This window comes from Heterodontus francisci, chromosome 35 (genome assembly GCF_036365525.1).
Source record: "Heterodontus francisci isolate sHetFra1 chromosome 35, sHetFra1.hap1, whole genome shotgun sequence".
In the NCBI taxonomy this organism is placed as follows: domain Eukaryota; kingdom Metazoa; phylum Chordata; class Chondrichthyes; order Heterodontiformes; family Heterodontidae; genus Heterodontus; species Heterodontus francisci.
Genome location: NC_090405.1, coordinates 20,013,917 through 20,034,358, shown reverse-complemented (window position 1 = coordinate 20,034,358; position 20,442 = coordinate 20,013,917). Strand labels below are relative to the sequence as shown.

Below are 20,442 nucleotides of genomic sequence, written 5' to 3'. Positions count from 1 at the left end.
AATATTCAGCCCTTGAGAAGAAACCATTCCCTGGCCACAGTGGAGAAAGCATTGAATATAAAACAGTAGACTACCAGGTAACACAGCGAAAGCTTATCAGCTAATCTATAATTGCTTAGTATTCTTACTTTTGCTCTTGCTATTCGGTTTTTCATCCTTTTCAGCTCCTGACTGTGGATATTATTGTGATTAAATGTGAAAAGATGCACTGTGTCTCAGCCCCGGTATATTGACTCTTTCTCTGTACAGTGCTGTATACACTCAGATACTGACAGTGTCTCTCCCTCCCTCAACTTTCCAGCCCTGACGGTGCAGAAAGCGCTGCTCAAAGTTACACATTCTGACTGTTTGCAGTTGATTAGTGAGAGATTATTAACGTATCCTCCTGCAGCGCTGCCTCGGTTAATAACAGCAGATCTAAGTCACATTTCAGATACAGAAACAGACGCATCAATTATTCACTCTTTCCCAGAGTGAGTGAGGCCCGGACAAGCAGCAACATTCCAGCCCCACACTCTGCAATTACCCAGCACCAGCGGAAAGCAGTGAATACAGATTCAATCAGTGGGTTAATGTCCATTACAGGGATGCAAGATTCCACGGCCCAGGATAAACATCCCCATACACTGAGAACAAGCTCAGGAAAACTCGGGGGAGTTAATATCCCAGTCACTGAGCATTCCAGTAACATTGAACAAGTTCCTGAACTGAGTGAACTTTCAAAGTACAGAAGTGATGATGAGGTCAAAAAGGTCTGAACAGTTGAGGTGACTGAGCGGTTTCAGCTTCTCTGTTCAGGTTGCAGCTTTAACTGGAGGCATGTGTTTCAATCCCACTTCTGACAACTTGATTTTCAGTTACTTTGCAGAGCTTCCTTGAAGGTTTGAGGTGGAGTAAATACTGAGGAACTGTTTCTAACTGCTGAACGGTCCATAACGAAAGTTACAGATTTAAAGTGACTCACAAAACCAGAAGGAACATGAGGAAAAATTCCTTTCTGCAACGTGTGGTTAGGATTTCAGTTATGTGGATAGATTGGAGAAGCTGGGGTTGTTCTCCTTAGAGAGGAGATTTGATAGAGGTGTTCACAATCATGAGGGGTCGTGACAGACCAGATAGAGAGAAACTGTTGGTAGAAGGATTGAGACTCAGGTAAAAGCTGTGGCTCAGTTGGTCACACACACCTCTAAATCACAAGCTTCTGGGTTCAGATTTCACAGCTGACACTCCAGTGCAGCACTGAGGGTGTTGAAGGTGCTGCCTTTCAGGTGTGATGTTAAACCAAGACCTGGTCTGCATGTTTGGGTGAATGTAAAAGATCCCATGCTGCAATTTCAAACAAGTGAAGAGCAAAAGTTGCAGGTTCCGGGATTTAGATGTTTCAGTAAGAACAGAGAAGATGGTAAAAGAGGGGGGGGGTGTGGCATTGTTAATCAAGGAGAGTATTACAGCGACAGAAAGGATGTTTGAGGACTCGTCTACTGAGGTAGTATGGGCCGAGGTTAGAAACAGGAGAGGTGAGGTCACCCTGTTGGGAGTCTTTTATAGACCTCCAAATAGTTCCAGAGATGTAGAGGAAAGGATAGCGAAGATGATTCTCGACAGGGGCGAGAGTAACAGGGTAGTTGTTATGGGGGACTTTAACTTTCCAAATATCGACTGGAAATACTATAGTTCGAGTACTTCAGATGGGTCAGTTTTTGTCCAGTGTGTGCAGGAGGGTTTTCAGACACAGTATGTAGACAGGCCAACCAGGGGCAATGCCACATTGGATTTGGTACTGGGTAATGAACCCGGCTAGGTGTTAGATTTAGATGTAGGTGAACACTTTGGTGATAGTGATCACAATTCGGTTCGGTTTACCTTAGCGATGGGCAGGGACAGGTATATACCGCAGGGTAAAAATTATAGCTGGGGGAAAGGAAATTATGATGCGATTAGGCAAGATTTAGGATGCGTAGGATGGGGAAGGAAACTGCAGGGGATGGGAACAATCGAAATGTGGAGCTTATTCAAGGAGCAGCTACTGCGTGTCCTTGATAAGTATGTACCTGTCAGGCAGGGAGGAAGTTGTCGAGCAAGGGAGCCGTGGTTTACGAAAGAAGTTGAAGCGCTTGTCAAGAGGAAGAAGAAGGCTTATGTTCGGATGAGACGTGAAGGCTCAGTTCGGGCGCTTGAGAGTTACAAGCTAGCCAGGAAGGATCTAAAGGGAGAGCTAAGAAGAGCAAGGAGAGGACACGAGAAGTCATTGGCGGATAGGATCAGGGAAAACCCGAAGGCTTTCTATAGGTATATCAGGAATAAAAGAATGACTAGAGTTAGATTAGGGCTAATCAAGGATAGTAGTGGGAAGTTGTGTGTGGAATCAGAGGAGGTAGGGGAAGTGTTAAATGAATATTTTGCGTCAGTATTTACAGTCGAGAAAGAAAATGTTGTCGAGGAGAATACGGAGATTCAAGCTACTAGGCTAGATGGGATTGAGGTTCACAAGGAGGAGGTGTTAGCAATTTTGGAAAGTGTGAAAATAGATAAGTCCCCTGGGCCAGATGGGATTTATCCTAGGATTCTCTGGGAAGCTAGGGAGGAGATTGCAGAGCCTTTGTCCTTGATCTTTATGTCGTCATTGTCGACAGGAATAGTGCCGGAAGACTGGAGGATAGCAAATGTTGTCCCCTTGTTCAAGAAGGGGAGTAGAGACAGCCCTGGTAATTATAGACCTGTGAGCCTTACTTCGGTTGTGGATAAAATGTTGGAAAAGGTTATAAGAGATAGGATTTATAATCATCTTGAAAAGAATAAGTTCATTAGCGATAGTCAGCACGGTTTTGTGATGGGTAGGTCGTGCCTCACAAACCTTATTGAGTTTTTCGAGAAGGTGACCAAACAGGTGGATGAGGGTAAAGCAGTGGATGTGGTGTACATGGATTTCAGTAAGGCATTTGATAAGGTTCCCCATGGTAGGCTATTGCAGAAAATACGGAAGTATGGAGTTGAAGGTGATTTAGAGCTTTGGATCAGAAATTGGCTAGCTGAAAGAAGACAGAGGGTGGTGGCTGAAGGCAAATGTTCATCCTGATGACACTAAGGTCGGTGGAGTTGTGGATAGTGCCGAAGGATGTTGTAGGGTTCAGAGGGACATAGATAGGCTGCAGAGCTGGGCTGAGAGATGGCAAATGGAGTTTAATGCGGAAAAGTGTGAGGTGATTCACTTTGGAAGGAGTAACAGGAATGCAGAGTACTGGGCTAATGGGAAGATTCTTGGTAGTGTAGATGAACAGAGAGATCTTGGTGTCCAGGTGCATAAATCCCTGAAGGTTGCTACCCAGGTTAATAGGGCTGTTAAGAAGGCATATGGTGTGTTAGCTGTTATTAGTAGGGGGATCGAGTTTCGGAGCCACGAGGTCATGCTGCAGCTGTACAAAACTCTGGTGAGACCGCACCTGGAGTATTGCGTGCAGTTCTGGTCACCGCATTATAGGAAGGATGTGGAAGCTATGGAAAGGGTGCAGAGGAGATTTCCTAGGATGTTGCTTGGTATGGAGGGAAGGTCTTACGAGGAAAGGCTGAGGGACTTGAGGTTGTTTTCGTTGGAGAGAAGGAGGAGGAGAGGTGACTTAATAGAGACATATAAGATAATCAGAGGGTTAGATAGGGTGGATAGTGAGAGTCTTTTTCCTCGGATGGTGATGGCAAACACGAGGGGACATAGCTTTAAGTTGAGGGGTGATAGATATAGGACAGATGTCAGAGGTAGTTTCTTTACTCAGAGAGTAGTAGGGGCGTGGAACGCCCTGCCTGCAACAGTAGTAGACACGCCAACTTTAAGGGCATTTAAGTGGTCATTGGATGGACATATGGATGAAAATGGAATAGTGTAGGTCAGATGGTTTCACAGGTCGGCGCAACATCGAGGGCCGAAGGGCCTGTACTGTGCTGTAATGTTCTAATTCTAATTCTAATTCTAATTCTAATTATCCCTGGTGTTATGATCAATATTTGCCCCTCAATCAGATCAGTTGGTCATTATCATATTGCTGTTTTTGGGTATTAGCTGCTGCATTTCTGACATTACAACAGTGATTACACTTCAAAAGTATTTCATTGTTTACAAAGTGCTTTGATATGTCCAGTGGTCTTGAAAGGTGCTATATAAATGCAAGTATTTTCTTTCTTTATCACAACACATTGCTGTGTCAAAAATGGTTCTTCATGTCACCTCTGGTTCTTCTGCCAATCACCTGATATCTGTGTCCTCTGCTTACTGACCCTTTTACCACTGGAAACAGTTTCGCCTTATTTAAAATGATTTTGAACAAATGTGTCAAATCTCTTCTGACCTTTCTCTGCTGCAAGGAGAACAACCCCAGCTTCTCCAATCTCTCCACATAACTGAAATCCCTCACCCTGCTACCATTGTGGTAAATCTCTTTTTTATTCTTTCATGGGATGTGGGCATTGCTGGCAAAGCCAGCATTTATTGCCCATCCCTAATTTCCATTGGGAAGGTGGTGGTGAGCCGCCTTTTTGAGCCATTGCAATACCTGCTGTTAGGAAGGGAGTTCCAGGATGTTGATCCAGTGACAGTGAAGGAATCATGATATAGTTCCAAGACAGGATGGTGTGTAGCTTGGAGGGGAACTTGCAGATGGTGGTGTTGCCATTCATCCAATGTCCTTATAGGTGGTCGAGGTCGTGGTGGATGGAGTGCTGATCAAGTGAGCTGCTTTGTCCTGGATGGTGTTGAGCTTCTTTGGTGTTGTTGGAGCTGCACTCATCCAGGCAAGTGAGGAGCCTTTCATCACACTCCTGACTTGTGTCTTGGAGATGGTGGACAGGACGTGAGTGATTCACAGTAGAATTCCCAGCCTCTGACCTGCTCTTGAAGCTATGGTATTTATATGGCTGTTCCAATTCAGTTTCTGTTCATTGGCAAACCCCGGGATGTTGATAGTGAGGGATTCAGCAATGATAATGCCATTGAATGTCAAGGGGAGATAGTTAGATTCTCTCTTGTTGGAGATGATAATTTTGGGAATTGATAGGAAGCTGCTTCATGGTTGGTGGAACAAACGCCCGCCATTGGGGTGGAGCCAACAGCTGCATCCGTCCAATAACAGACAGAGTGGAAGTACTGTATCAGGCCTTGTTAGCTCAGTTGGTGGAGCATGAGACTTTTAATCCCAGGGTCTTCGATTTGAGACCCATGTTGTGTGGTTGTTCTTCCCTTTTTCAGACTTCGTCAGCAGAGAGTTCAAGGAGTGTGTCTGGTCCATTTCCCACACATCTGCCCTCCCCTCTTCCCATCCCTCCCTGAAACGCCACAGGTTTCCCCTTGTCCTTACTTTCCACCCCACCTGCCTCCACATCCAAAGGATTATCCTCCGCCATTTCCACCACCTCCAGCGTGATGCCACCACCAAATGCATCTTCCCCTCCCCTGTCAGCATTCTGAAAGGATCGTTCCCTCCGCAACACTCTGTTCCACTCCTCCATTAACCCCAATACCTCGTCCCCTTCCCACGGCACCTTCCCATTCAATCGCAGGAAGTGTAATAGCTTCCCTTTTACCTCCTCTCTTCTCACTATCCAAGGCCCCAAACACCCCTTTCAGGTGAAGCAGCGATTTACTTGTACTTCTTTCAATTTAGTGTACTGTATTTTCTGTTCACAATGCGGTCTTCTCTAAATTGGGGAGACCAAACGCAGATTAGCTGACCGCTTTGTAGAACACCTCCACTCAGTCCGAAAGCATGACCCTGAGCTTCTGGTTGCTTGCCATTTCAACACATCCCCCTGCTCTCATGTCAACATTTCTGTCTTTGGCCTGCTCCAGTGTTCCAGTGAACATCAACGCAAGCTCGAGGAACAGCACCTGATCTTTCGATTCGTCACTCGACAGCCTTGTGGACCGAACCTTGAGTTCAATAACTTCAGAACATGACTGGTGTCAGGAAAACCCCTGCAACCCACCTGCCAAGACTGAGGCACACATGATTTTTGCCACATGAACATTAAAACTTAAAATTGCAAGCGCCTGACTGGAAAGAAATTTGCATAGTAACAAACAGTATTGAAACAAAGGGACACAGTCTTTTGCTTCCCCAATACACAGCAGAAGTGGTCAGACCAGTTTTAGTCACATGACTAGTTGGCTGTTGGTTTTTTGAACTTGCCACAGATTTGAACTCAGAACACCATGTGCTCCCGGATCGGGCAGACCCTCTCCAGTCCTGCCTGCCTCCATCTCTTTCCCACAGAACTGAACCTTGTGAAAACATGTGAATCTCAAAGAGAGAAAAGTCTCCAACATGTACAAGGTTTAAGTAGAATACTGGGCCCTACGAAATGCAAGAATTACCTACAAAAGTGCTATACCGTGAGCTCGAAGCACAGTAACAAGATATTGCCTCAAACTGTTCCACTTTATCTTTTATTTTTTCTGTCCCTAGCTGCATCTGTATATCACGTGTGCATGCTAGCATGGGTACATCGTATATCTGTAGGCATGAACCGTATTAAAGTTTAAGCAAGTTTAATAAGTTTCACTTTTCTTCTTTAAACCAAAGAAAGCCTGTTTGTGTTCATTTCTTTGCATTATAATTGGAAAGCTGTGAACAAGGATTCACAAAAGGGGGAGCACAAAACACAGTGTGTTTAAAACCATGTGCCTGTTTTTCATGTAGTCAGAGCTGCTCATTATTCTGCTATTAACACTCTCTCTGGACAAATGCTTTGTCTTTGACCACAAGCATTAACGGACTCTTTGCCTTTGTCCCAGGACAACTTTGTTATTTAATCTTTCCTGCCCTCTGCCCTATCAAACACCTTCCCCTTTGTTCTCTCCCCCAGGCCCCTCTCCTTCACTTGTTTAAAACCTAATTCTTTTCTAACCTTTGGCAGTTCTAATGAAAGGTCACAGACTTGAAACTTTAACTCTGTTTCTCTCTCCACAGATGCTGCCAGACCTGCTGAGTATTTCCAGCACCTTTGTTTTTATTTCAGATTTCCAGCATATGCAGTATTTTGCTTTTACTATATCAGAAAGTCTCTCCTTGATTCAGGACTCTTACGTCTCTCCAGCGTCTCGCTGCTAAAGATTGAACTTTATCTCATTTCACTCTCAGCTCTGGGTCAGTGTGGATCAGTGGGACTTCTGGCTGTCTCCCGCTTCACATTCCATCAGTGCTGAGAAAACAATGGGAAATATTACTCATGTTGTGTTCTGTAAATTTTGACAAACACTTGAATGTAAATATTGTCTTCCAAAGCAATGAGCGAAGGCTGGTTTTAGTGTGTGGCTGAAATAGATCAGCTGGATTTGCATTGCACTAAAAATCACAGTTCTTGGTTCAATCCCAGGTTCTGGCACTTTCAACCTCTCCTGTGTCTTTTTCTTTGGCTCCAATTGTCAAGCTGCATGATTTACTCTGAAATTAGCACCAGAGAATCAAGGCACCAGCGAGCATGAGGAGCTGAAATTAGCACAGATCAAATCCACTTAATATTTCTGACTGAAGATGGTTGCAAATGCTTCAGTTTTGCCTTTTGCACTGACGTGCTCGGCTCCACCATCATTGAGGATGTGGGTGTTTTTGGAGCCTCCTCATCTTGTTAGTTATTAAATTATCCACCACTATTCACGACTGGATGTGGCAGGACTGTGGAGCTGTGATCTGATCCTGAGGGAGATATCCGTGCATGGAGTGGCAGGATGTATGGAGAGTGATCCTGAAGAGGGTGTCCGAGCCTGGAGTGGAAGCTTTCCATGGAGGTGCAGGAGTAGGCCATTCAACCCCAGTGTTTTATAAAGGTTTAGTATAACTTATTTGCTTTTACTCGATGCCTCTATGAATAAAGCCAAGTGTCCTGTTTGCTTTTAGCAACATTTTCAAACCTTCTAAGATTGGTGCACATTGTTTCATTCTTCCTCCCAAACTTTATCACTTTACACTTCTCTCTGTAAAATTTTATCTGCCATGTGAAAGCCCATTTTGACAGTTTTTTTATCTTCTCCTGAAGTGTGTTACTGTCACTGGCATAAGACAAAATTCCGCAGCATTCTTTGATGCTATCTCCATGGAGAGAGCAATCTTACACGCCAGCTGAAATGTAGGATTTTGTGTGTTTTGAATCTTTTCTCATCCACCAATATAAGCACAAATCTGTCTCGTAATGTACAGTCTAAGAATGTGCCAAAGTTGCAATGTAGTGATAAATTCTTCAGTTCCACAATGTACTCACCAACTATTTCACTACTTTTCTGCTTTCTGGTTCCAAATTTCTAGCTTGCCGTGATCTCTAGTGGCTTAGGGTTAAAATGTTCCTCCAACTTGGGGATGATTGTTTTGAATTCACATCTTTTGCCTTGATGGGAGCAGGAAGATTTGTTAGCATGTCATACACTTCCAGGATAATTTACATTCGCAAAATTACTTTCTTGCCCTCAAGAATTGCCTTATTCTGAGTCTCGACCTCTTCACTTTCACCTTCAAGTTCCAAAATGTTATTAGCTCTGAAAAACATGTCCATTCTTTCAATATATGAACTGAATGGTTCTCGAGCCCTCTCATAAGTTCCTAGCCTTCTGATGTATCCCTTGGGTGCAACCATATTGTCCCAAATAATCACTTTGAATCTGATGCACACTAAGACCCTGCGGTAAAGGCCTGCTCGTTTATGAAATTGAAACCCGACCCGGTCCGACCTGACCACATCCAACCTGAACCTGACCCGGGCCCGAGTCCTTTGATTTTTTTCCCGCACCCGACCCGACCCGACCCAACCCGACCCGACCCGACTACCATAATAAAGTTAATTATATCAAACATACCTTGTCCAAATGTTGTGATCCTCCATTCCGAAAGCTGGCTATTCCTGCGGAATCATGCAGAAGTTCCCTCCCTGAGCAAGGCAGCACTGTGTCCGCCTCCAGCCCAACCCGTCACGAACCCGAATGCCGGACACGGAAGAGAGACCCGACCCGAACCTGACACATGTCATCCGGTCTGGTCGGAGTCGGGTCGGGTAGCCATGCTTTACCCTAGGGCATCTCATTCAACTGAGGAGACAGTCTGTAGCACAGGCTTCACACAATCCACTTAAAATCTCCACCATCTGAGCAGGTAGGTCACCAGGAGCTAGCTGTTCTTGTTCACTGCAGTCCCTGCTGCTGTTTGCTGCCTATATTTACAGACTTTTATCTCATCCTCATCACCATTTTCTCCAATATATTCAGGGGGCATCAGCAGAGAAAATGGAGACCAAATGCGACAAGTGCAAGGGAATGTTTATTTGCATTATTACATCATAAACATAATATACAAAAACATTACATGTGTGAAACACGTCCCGATCAAGATGTGTCTGAATAAATGGATCCCCTCACAATAAACACTGTCACCTTTCAATGTTTAGCGGACGAATGTGAGGGCCAGATGTGTGTGATTCCCACAGTAATGTGTTTGTTCAAAGTTCAGGAAAAGATGGAGATATGAATAATTTACAGGGAAATCTTTGAAGCATATCTCCATGTCTCTCACTCACAAAGATCTGCAAACTTGTGGATTCAGAAAGAACCCAGAGACAGATAGTCCTGCAATAACCCGTAACTCCAGGAAAGGATGTGTTTGAGATTTTGCCCTGTAGCTTAGTTGGTTAAAGCCTCTGTCTAATAAACAGCAGAACCTAACTTCAGACCCCAACAAAGCCTCACTGCAGTGAAGAAACGGAAAGTTATGATTTAAAGATTACTCTGTCAATCATTCACCACTCTGTCTTCCCCTGAACTTTGAGTTCAAATTTGTTTGTGAAGTTGAGTGACACGTTAAGACAGCACAGTCTTTGTCTTTGTGAAAGAAGTGATTTGGGAATGGCTGTTTGAAACTGTCCCTCCTTGCACAGAAATTCAGTGCAAATACTCAAATCACCCACAATTTCCACGAGAGAAATTTGTTCACAATTGCATTTGAAGTGAAACCGCCTCAACATTAATCTCACTGAAGCAGAGTGTGACCATGTTGTATGTTTCAGAGTGTTGGTGCCATTATGTGTCGCTTTTAACCGAGACTGGGACACAACGCAAGGTTGATCCAAGGTTGGACGATATTATCATTCAGGAGCAAGAAAAATCAAAAGGAACCGAATAAGAAAACCCAGTCTCCAGATTTGAGAATCTGTAGATCCGCTTTGAGAAAGTGAATCAGAGCAGAATGAAGGGTGAACTGTCCAGAAGAGATGAAGACACAGCTCAGTCAACACGTTCCCCTGGTTTATGATGCTGGAACATTCCTCTCACAGAAATGATTCAACCCAATGACAAACATTCTTACAGCTGATAATTTATGCTAATGATTGAAGGACTTTCTCATGTGGTTACCTAGTGGTAAGAAGATATTAAACTTAGTTTCAATCAATCCAGCTGCGATGAACTTTGAATTTTTCTGCCTTTTATAAACATTATTTGAAGGGTCTCAGTGACAATGTTCAGTGTTGATGAGAGTGGGGTCTGGGTGAGCAACTGCTGAGCGTGACAGGGTCAGGACTGGATGCAGGAAGTTCTCTGACAGTCTCTCTCTCTCTCTCTCTCTGATGGTTTTGAGTTGGTTCACAACTGGCAGCTGTTGGTGTTTCGATAAATGAAGGAAGTTCCCTCTAACCATTTTTTTTTGATTCACAGTGTAGTATAAGGATGTAAAGGGTTAATGCTGAAGACAGTGGGATCAACCTCTCCCACTGTCAGAGTGATGATGTAACAGTCACATGGGATGAGGTTTGGGAGAAGAGAGAGCAGCACCAAGGATGCTCGCTGAGGAGGCTTGATGGGTGTGTATATAGTACTGTGTAAATTAGAAAAGAGTTCTTAGTTCTTTCAGCAGGAAATGTGTCCAGATAATATCAAGAAACTCACAATTTTATTATTCAGGAGTCGGAACACAGATATTAATTCCAAGTTACAGTTCTGGGTTCATTTAACAAAAAAAATAGAGAATAATATTACTCACTGATTGAAATCCCCCAGTGAGGAGACAGTTAAACAGTTGGGACATCCTTCGATCCAAGGTTTTGGCAGCATTTGCAACTTTTGCAACTTTTGTTTATCCAGCTTTGATGGACGAGTGAAAAAACTGAACAATTCCATTCTTCCTTCTTCCCTTCTTTCCATCAGTTTCTCTTTTCTGTCCCAGATCAATATAATGATGAGAATCCCAATTTAATCTGCTGTTTCTGCTGTTTTATCCATTCCAATCAAAATTCAACATTCCAATCAAATCTATTTGTTATTCCACAGTGTCTCTCCATGTGTTTTATTCTGTTGTATTCTCTCACAGTCTGTTTGATGATCAATGTTACATCTCACTCTCTGTTCTGGTGAAGATCAGAAGCAGTGATATCTGTTTACACCGCCTGACAAGTCGGCTGAGGCTGTGCCTCGCTGATCACGTGGAGTTGAAGCAATTCTTCCAGTCAGTTAGTTCAGTTGTCATTTCATGAGAAATTCGAAGTCGTCATGACTTCGTCAGTGACCTAATGGTTCAGGTGTCTGAGTGATGTTAATCATGCTGTGATCAAATGATTGTATGTTCCAGTCTTTCCGTGGTGGGTTTTCACACTGAGTAGAAACGTGTTGGACATGGTCTGGAAATGTTTCACACCACTCCATTCCCAACAGGCCATGACCTGATGTGATGGAAATTTCATTTACTTACAGAAGCTACATTTCCATCATTACACAGCTGGCGGCACAGTCAGGATCTGTGTGAAGGTGACGGTTGTGCTTCTATTACTTGCCAGATGCCGTGGTGGCTGAGAGGTTAAGGTGATGGACTGCTAAACCATTGTGCTGTGCACGCGTGGGTTTGAATCCCATCCTTGTCGTTAGTTTATCAAATTCCTGTTGCATTCTTGTTTACAGCTTCAATGTAAAGTCGGCCTGGAAACCTGTTCTTGTCAGTATCTTGACGGTGGTTCCAGAATTGTTTATACTTTATTAAAATTGAGACAGACAATTGGAATTCTTCACCCAAATTGGACTGGAATGAAGATCAAATAGGGATCACGAAATGGAGCAGGATTTTCCCTCCCCTCCTTCCTTCCTTCCATCTTTACTTTCTCTGGATTTACACCAAGTGAACGACTAACGGGAAAAGCAAATGGCGAGGGAGCAGAAGCAGAACATTATCCTTTGGCAAGAAATTTATTTTCAAATCTTCTTGATAGATTAAGTGAGTGAGCAATGTTTTGGCAGATGGAGTTTAAAATGAGGGGTCATCTAGTACCTACGAAAGATAGATCAGAGTGTTTTTTGTTAAGTGGTGAGATGATAGAAACTGCGGAGGCGCAGAGACCCGAGTACTGAATCACTAAAAGCTAGTGGACTGGTAGAAACATAATGTGAAAAGTGAATGGAATATGAAGATTGGAACTCATGTTGTAGTTATATAAAGCTCTGTGCTCCTGAAGTAAATGTCCAAGCCCAGATTGTGGGGAATCTGTGGAGAGTGATTTGTTTTTTATTCATTAATGGGCGCAAGTATCGCTGATAAGGCTGGCATTGATTACCCATTCCTATTGCCGTTGAGAATGTGGTGGTGAGCTGCCTTTTTGAACTGCTACAGTCCATATGGTGTAGGAACACCCACAGTGCTATTGGGGAGGGAGTTCCAGGATTGTGACCCAACAACAGTGAAGAAATGGCGATATAGTTCCATGTCAGGATGGTGAGTGACTTAGAGGGGAACCTGCAGATGGCGAGTTCCCATGCATCTGCTGCCCTTGTCCTTCGAGGTGGTAGTGGTCACGGGTTTGGAAGGTGCTGTTGAAGGATACTTGGCGAGATACTGCAGTGCATATGGAGATGGTACACACTGCAGCCACTGTGTACTGGTAGTGGAGGAAGTGAATGTGTAAGGTGGTGGGTTAGGTGCTGATCAAGTGGGCTGCTTTCTCCTGGATGGTGTTGAGCTTCTTGAGTGTTGTTGAGTGGGATGTATTCCATCCCACTCCTGACTTGTGCCTTGTACATGGTGGACAGGATTTGAGGTGTCAGGAGGCAAGATACTTGCTGCAGAATTCCTAATCTCTGACCTGCACTTATAGCTGCAGCATAGGTGTGACTGGTCCAGTTTAGTTTCTGGTCAATGGTAACCCCCAAGATGTTGATGGTGGGGGATTCAGTGATGATTATGCTGCTGAATATCAAAAGGTAGATGGTTTGATTCTCTCTCAATCGAGATGTTCACTGCTTAGCACTTGTGTGGCCAGAAGGTTGCTTGTCACTTATCAGCTCAAGCCTGAAGTTTGTACAGGTCTCGCTGCTTGTGGGCACAGACTGCTTCAGTATCTGAGAAGTTGTGAGTCATCAGCGAACATTCCCACTTCTGACTTATGTTGAAGGGAAAGTGATCAATGAAACAGCTGAGGATGTTTGGGCTGAGGACACTACCCTGAGAAACTCCTGAGGCAATGTCCTGGGCTGAGATGATTGGCCTCCACTAACCACAACCATCTTGCTTTGTGCGAGGTATGACTCCACCAAGTGGAGAGTTTTCCCCCTGATTCTCATTGACTTCAATTTTGCTCGGGATCCTTGATGCCACACTCACTCAAGGGTAATCACTCTCACCTCTCCTCTAGAACTCCACTCTTTTGTGTCTGTTTGAACCAAGCTGCAATAAAAAATAAGAACAGAAGAAATATTAGCAGTAGTAGGCCATTTGGCCCCTCGAGCCTGCTCCACCATTCAATAGGATCATGGCTGACCTGATCATGGCCTCAACCCCACTTTGTTGCCTGCCCCCCATAACCCTTGACTTCCTTGTGGATAAAAATCTGTCAAACTCAGTCTTGAAGACATGCAATGACCCAGCCTCCACTACTCTCTGTGGTAGAGAATTCCAAAGATTAATGACTCTCTGAGAGAAGAAATTCCTCCTCATTTCCTTTTGAAATGGAAGACCATTATTCTGAAACTGTGTCCCCTAGTTCTAAATTCCACCATGAGGGGAAACATCCTCTCAGCATCCACCCTGTCAAGCCCCCTCAAAATCTTATATGTCTCAATACGATCACCTATCATTTTTCTTAACTCCAATGAGTATAGGTCCAACCTGATCAACTCTCCATATAAGACAACCAATTCATCACAGGAATCAATCCAGTGAACCTTCTCTGAGCTGCCTCCAATGCAAGTATATCCCTCCTTAAATAAGGAGACCAAAACTGTACACAGTACTCCAGGTGTGGATTCACCAACACCCTGTGCATTTGCAGCAAGACTTCTCTACTTTTATACTCCATCCCCCTTGAAATAAAGGGCAACATTCCATTTGCCTTCCTAATTATTTGCTCTACCTGCATGGTAACTTTTTGTGATTCATGTACGAGGACACCCAGATCCTTCTATACCACAGCATTCTGTAGTCTCTCGCAATTTAAATAATATTTTGCTTTTCCATTCTTCTTACCAAAGTGGATAACCTCACATTTTCCCACATTATACTCTACCTGCCAAGTATTTGCCTGGAGTCGAGGAACCCTGGCAGAACCTAAACTGAGCATCGATGAGCAGATTATTGCTAAGTGTCTGGTGCTTGATAGCACTGTTGATGACATCTTCCATCACTTTGCTGATGATTGATAGGAGACTGATGGGGTGGTAATTGGTCAGATTGGATTTGTCCTGCTTTTTTTTTATGGAGTGGGCACACTTGGGCAATTTTCCACATTGTCGGGTAGATGCCTGTGTTGTAGCTCAACTGGAACAGTGTGGCTGAGAGCGCAGCTAGTTCTGGAGCACAAGTCTTCAGTACTAGAGCCGGGATGTTGTTAGGGCCTATTGTCATTGCTGTATCGAGTGACTTCAGTTGTTTCTTGCTATCATGTGGAGTGAATCCAATTGGCTGAAGACTGGAAACTGTGATGCTGGGGACCTCAGGAGGCCGAGATGAATCATCCACTGAGCAATTTCTGATGGAAGATGGTTGTAAATGATTCAGCTTTGGCTCCACCATCATTGAGGATGGGGATTTTTTGGAGCCTCCTCATCTGGTTAGTTATTTAATTGTCCACCATCATTCATGACTGGATGTGGCAGGACTAAGGACCGATGATCTGATCATGAGGGAGATATCCATGCGTGGAGTGGTGGGATCTATGGAAAGTGATCCTGAAGAGGGTGTCCGAGCCTGGAGTGGCGGGATCTGTGGAGAGTGATCCTGACGAGAGTGTGCAAACCTGGAATGGAAGCTTTCTGTGGAGGTACAGGAGTAGGCCATTCAGACCCAGTATTTTATAAAGGTTTATCATAACTTATTTGCTTTTACTATATGTCTCTGTTAATAAAGCCAAGTGTCCTGTTTGCTCTTTGAAGCCTTTTCAAACCTTCTAAGATTGGTGTACATTGTCTCTCTGTTCCGGCACCCACTTTAGAATTGTAACATTTCATTTATATGGCCTCTCCTTATTCTTCCTTCCAAATTGTATCTCTTCACAATTCTCTGTGTAAATTTTATCTGCCATGTGAAAGCGCATTTTACCAGTTTTTTTAAGTTCCCCTGAAGTGTGTTACAATCACTGGCACAGGATGAAATTCTCGAGCATTCTTTGATGCAATCTCCATGGAAAGAGCAATCTTACATGCGAGCTCGAATGTGAGATTTTGTGTGTTTAGTATCTTTTCTCATCCACCAATATAAGCACAAATCTGTCTCATAATGCACGGTCTAAGAATATGCCAAAGTTGCAATGTAGTGATAAATTCTTCATGCCACAATGTACTCACCAACTGTTTCACTACTTTTCTGATTTCTGCTTCCAAATTTCTAGCTTGCCGTGATCTCTAGTGGCTTCGGGTTGAAATGTTCCTCCAACTTGGTGATGATTGTTTTGAATGGCACATCCTTTGCCTTGATGGGAGCAGGAAGCTTTGTTAGCTGGTCATACACTTCCAGGCTAATTTCCATTGGCAAAATAGCTTTCTTGCCCTCAAGAATTGCCTTGACCTCTGCACTTTCACCTTCAAATTCCAAAATGTTATTAGCTCTGAAAAACATGTCCATTCTTTCAATATATGAACTGAATGGTTCTCAAGCCCTCTCATAAGTTCCTCACCTTCCGATGTATCCCATATGTGTGCAGCCATATTGTCCCAAATAAGCAATTTGAATCAGATGCACAGGAAGACCCTGCGGTATCTCATTCAACTGAAGAGACATTCTGTGGCCCAGGCTTCACACAATCCACCTAAAATCTCAACCATCCGAGCAGGTAGGTCACCAGGAGCTAGCTGATCCTGTTCACTGCAGTCCCTGCTGCTGTTTGCTGCCTATATTTACGGACTTTTATCTCATCCTCATCACCATTTTCTCCAATATATTCAGGGGGCATCAGCAAAGAAAATATACACCAAGCGTGGCAAGTGCAAGGAATTGTTTATTTGCGTCATTATGTCATGCACATAATATACAAATACATTACCTGTGTGAATCATTTCTTGAGCACTTTTATACCAGATGTGTCTGAATAAATGGAACCCCGTCACAATAAACACTGTCACCTTTCAATGTTTAACGGAGAGGTTTGACGGCCTGATGTGTGTGATTCCCACATTAATGTGTTTCTACAAAGTTCGGAGAAAGACGGAGATATGAATAATTTGCAGGGAAATCTTTAAGCATATCTCCATGTTTCTCACTGACAAAGTTCTGCAAACACATGGATTCAGAAAGAACCTGAGTGCAAAATCAACAAAAATAAACACAGCCAGAGAGACTTGCAATAACCTGTAGCTCAGGGAAAGTACATGATGTTATGGAAGTGATTTTGATTTTATTTTTGTGAAATTTTTTTTGAGGAATTCATCGTCAAACTTAATAAATGTCAGACCAGTTCTTTTTCAAGAGGGTACTGAAAGTATTAATTTGGCAACTATGTTTACTGGTTGTCACATGACTCAAGTTGAATGTAGAACAGAAACCCTGGTAACAGGGGGAAATGTGGACAGAGAAGTCAGTTGCGCCTCTTGATTGGACAAACCCGGCAGCAGCAGCACTCACCGAAGAGGGCAGAACAATCACAAGCTTTTATTTGTAGCAGTCATTGTGTTTTACCTTCTGGAGTGAGCAGCTGATAAAGTTAGCCTGAAGAAGTGTCAAGGAAGGAGAAAAGATCACAACCCACGTTGTTTTGCAGCAAATCTTTAAAAGACCCTGAGAACTTCACTGTGTCAATTCATCTCTTCTCCTGTCTTTGAAGAAAGCCTGCTAAAATTAATTTTCAACACTGCCTCTAAAAAACTGTTCTAAAAGACCCGAGTGACCTGTCTACGCACACTCAGAAGTTAGACTGTATGCCAGTTTTGGAACAACATATCTCATCTGCTGTTTTCTTCAGGAATGAACAAGTAATCAGCCCAAGTGTTGTTTTTGTCTTTAACAGAACTCAGAATTGTAAAAAATAATTCTTTTTTTTTCAGTTAACCGGTGTATGTATGTGTGCATGTGTGGGGCTGTGGGAAGAAAGGGGCTTTAAATGTTGGTTAAGGTAAAAAGGGAACTTTTAAAATTTCTACCAGTGTATTTATGCTTTATTTCATGACTAGTTAAAACTTGTTCTGTAATAAACTGATAATTTTGCTGTTCATTAAAGAAACATGGTCAGTGTCTTCTGTTCTGGGAAGAATAGAGTACATGATTGACTGTTTCAGGAAGTGGGAAAAGTTAAAATATATGTTGTGACCTGTGGAGAAGTGGGATGAGAATATATAGAAGGGGCTGAAGAAGGGTCATTGACCTGAAACGTTAACTCTGCTTCTCTCTGCACAGATGCTGCCGGGCCTGATGAGTATTTCCAGCATTTCTTGTTTTTATTTGAGATTTCCTGCATCTGCTGTATTTTGCTTTGATATTGTTATTATATGAGAATAAATAGTGCACTCCTCTGATTTTAACTTTAACAACATCTGGCTCTGTAGCTTAGTTGGTTAAAGCACCTGTCTTGTAAACAGGAGAGCCTGGGTTCAATTCCCAGTAGAGCCTTGTTTCACATTTGTGATGTCGAAGTTACCTTGTCAATCGCTTCCATCTGTGTCTGCTGAACTTTAAGTGAGAATTCAAATTACATGATGAATTTTCGTCACAGCCTTGTGAAGGATGTGAGTTTGGAATGGCTGTTCCTCCTTGTCCAGAAATTCAGTCCTGATATTTCAAAGGCAACTTCTTTGAAACAAATTTGTTCACAGTTGCATTCAACCTGGAAAACAGCTCGACATTAATGTCACTGAAGGAAAGTGTGACTGCGTTGTATGTTTCAGAGTGTTTGTGTCGTTATGTGTTGCTTGTGACTGAGATTGGGACATGACGCAAGTGGGAGGGTTGATCTGAGGTTTGGAATATTTGTCAGTCAGCAACAAGAAAAATCAAAGGAACCAAATAAGAAAACCTATGTCTCATGTGGTTACCGAGAAACGGTCAGAAGATATTAAACTTTGTTCTGTTCAATAAAGCTGTGTGAACTTTGACCTTTCCAGCCTTTTATAAACAGTATTTGAAGTGTCTCGGTAACAATGTTCAGTGTTGATGAGAGTGGGGTCTGGGTGAGCATCTGCTGAGTGTGACAGGGTCAGGACTGGATGCAGGAAGTTCTCTGACAGTCTCTCTCTCTCTCGCTGATGGGTTTGAGTTGATTTTCAACTGGCAGCTGTTAGTGTTTCGATAAATCAAGTTCCCTCCACCCATTTTTTTGGACAGACAGTGTAGTATAAGGATGTAAAGGGTTAATGCTGAAGACATTGGGATCAATCACTCCCACTGTCAGAGTGATGATGTAACAGTCACAGGAGATGAGGTTTGGGAGGAGAGAGCAGCACCAAGGATGCCAGCTTAGGAGGCTTGATGAATGTGTATATAGTATTGTGTAAATTAGAAAAGAGTTCTTAGTTCTTTCAGCAGGAAATGTGTCCCGAAAATATCGAGAAACTCACAATTTTATTACTCAGGAGTCGGAACACAGATATTAATTCCAAGTGACAGTTCTGGGTTCATTTAACAAAGAAAGGTAGAGAATAATATTGCTCACTGATTAAAATCCCCCAGTGAGGAGACAGTTAAACAGGTGATCTGTTGGGGCATCCTTCGATCCAAGGTTTCGGCAGCATTTAATCTCCCTTTTTGGTGAAATTCTCTGTTATTTGCAACTTTTTTTTTTATCCAGCTTTGATGGGCAAGTGAAAAAACTGAAAAAACTGAACAGTTCCATCCTTTCTTTTCTTCCTTCTTCCCTTCTTTCCATCAGTTTCTCTTTTCTGTCCCAGATCAATATAATGATGAGAATCCCAATTTAATCTGCTGTTTCTGGTGTTTTATCCATTCCAATCAAAGTCAATGTTCCAATCAAATCTATTTGTTATTCCACAGTGTCTCTCCATGTGTTTTATTCTGTTGTATTCTCTCACAGTCTGTTTGATGATCAATGTTACATCTCACTCTCTGTTCTGGTGAAGATCAGAAGCAGTGATATCTGTTTACACCACCTGACAAGTCGGCCTGAGGCTGTGCCTCGCCGATCATGTGGAGTTAGGAACATAGGAACATAGGAGCAGGAGTCGGCCATTCAGCCCATCGAGCCTGCCCCACCATTCAATATGATCATGGCTGATCATCCGCTTCAATGCCCTTTTCCCCACACTTTCCTCATATTCCCTGATGTCATTTGTATTTAGAAATCTGTCAATCTCTGCTTTAAACATACTCAACGACTGAGCTTCCACAGCCCTCTGGGGTACAGAATTCCAAAGATTCACAACCCTCCGTGTAAAGAAATTTCTCCTCATCTCTGTCCTAAGGAGCTTCACCCTTATTTTGAAATTGAGCCTCTGGTTCTCGACTCCCCATCCAGATGAAACATCTTAGCTGCATCTACCCTGACTGTCCTTTAAATATTTTGTAGGTTTCAATGAGATCACCTCTCATCCTTTGAAACTCTAGAGAATACAGCCCCAGTTTCCCAATCTCTCTTCATAGAACAGTCCCACCATCCCAGGAACAAGTCTGATGAACCTTCGTTGAACTCCCTCCATGGCAATAATATCCTTCCTAAGGTAAGGAGACCAAATCTGCACACAGTACTCCAAGTGCGGTCTAACCAAGGTTCTGTACAATTGAAGCAAGAATTCACTACTCCTGTACTCAAATCCTCTTGTGATAAAGGCTAACATACTATTAGCCTTCCTAATTGCTTGCTGCACCTGCATGTTAGCTTTCAGTGACTTATTGACATGGATACCCAGATCACCCTTATATTCTGTACCTCAGCTAATAAAGGAAAGGATTCCATATACCTGCTGAACCACCTTATTGACCTGTACTGCTACTTCAGGGATCTGTGGACATTCACTCCAACGTCTCTCACTTCCTCTGCACCGTTCAGTGTTCTACCATTAATTGTGTA

General features: G+C 43.1%; 1 non-coding gene across 1 annotated transcript; it reads left to right on the top strand.

Moving 5' to 3' along the window:
- Positions 1-17,958: 17,958 nt before the first annotated feature.
- Positions 17,959-18,032, top strand: trnat-ugu (transfer RNA threonine (anticodon UGU)). The gene has a single exon. It is a non-coding gene; the product is annotated as a tRNA-Thr (tRNA).
- The last annotated feature ends 2,410 nt before the right edge of the window (positions 18,033-20,442 follow it).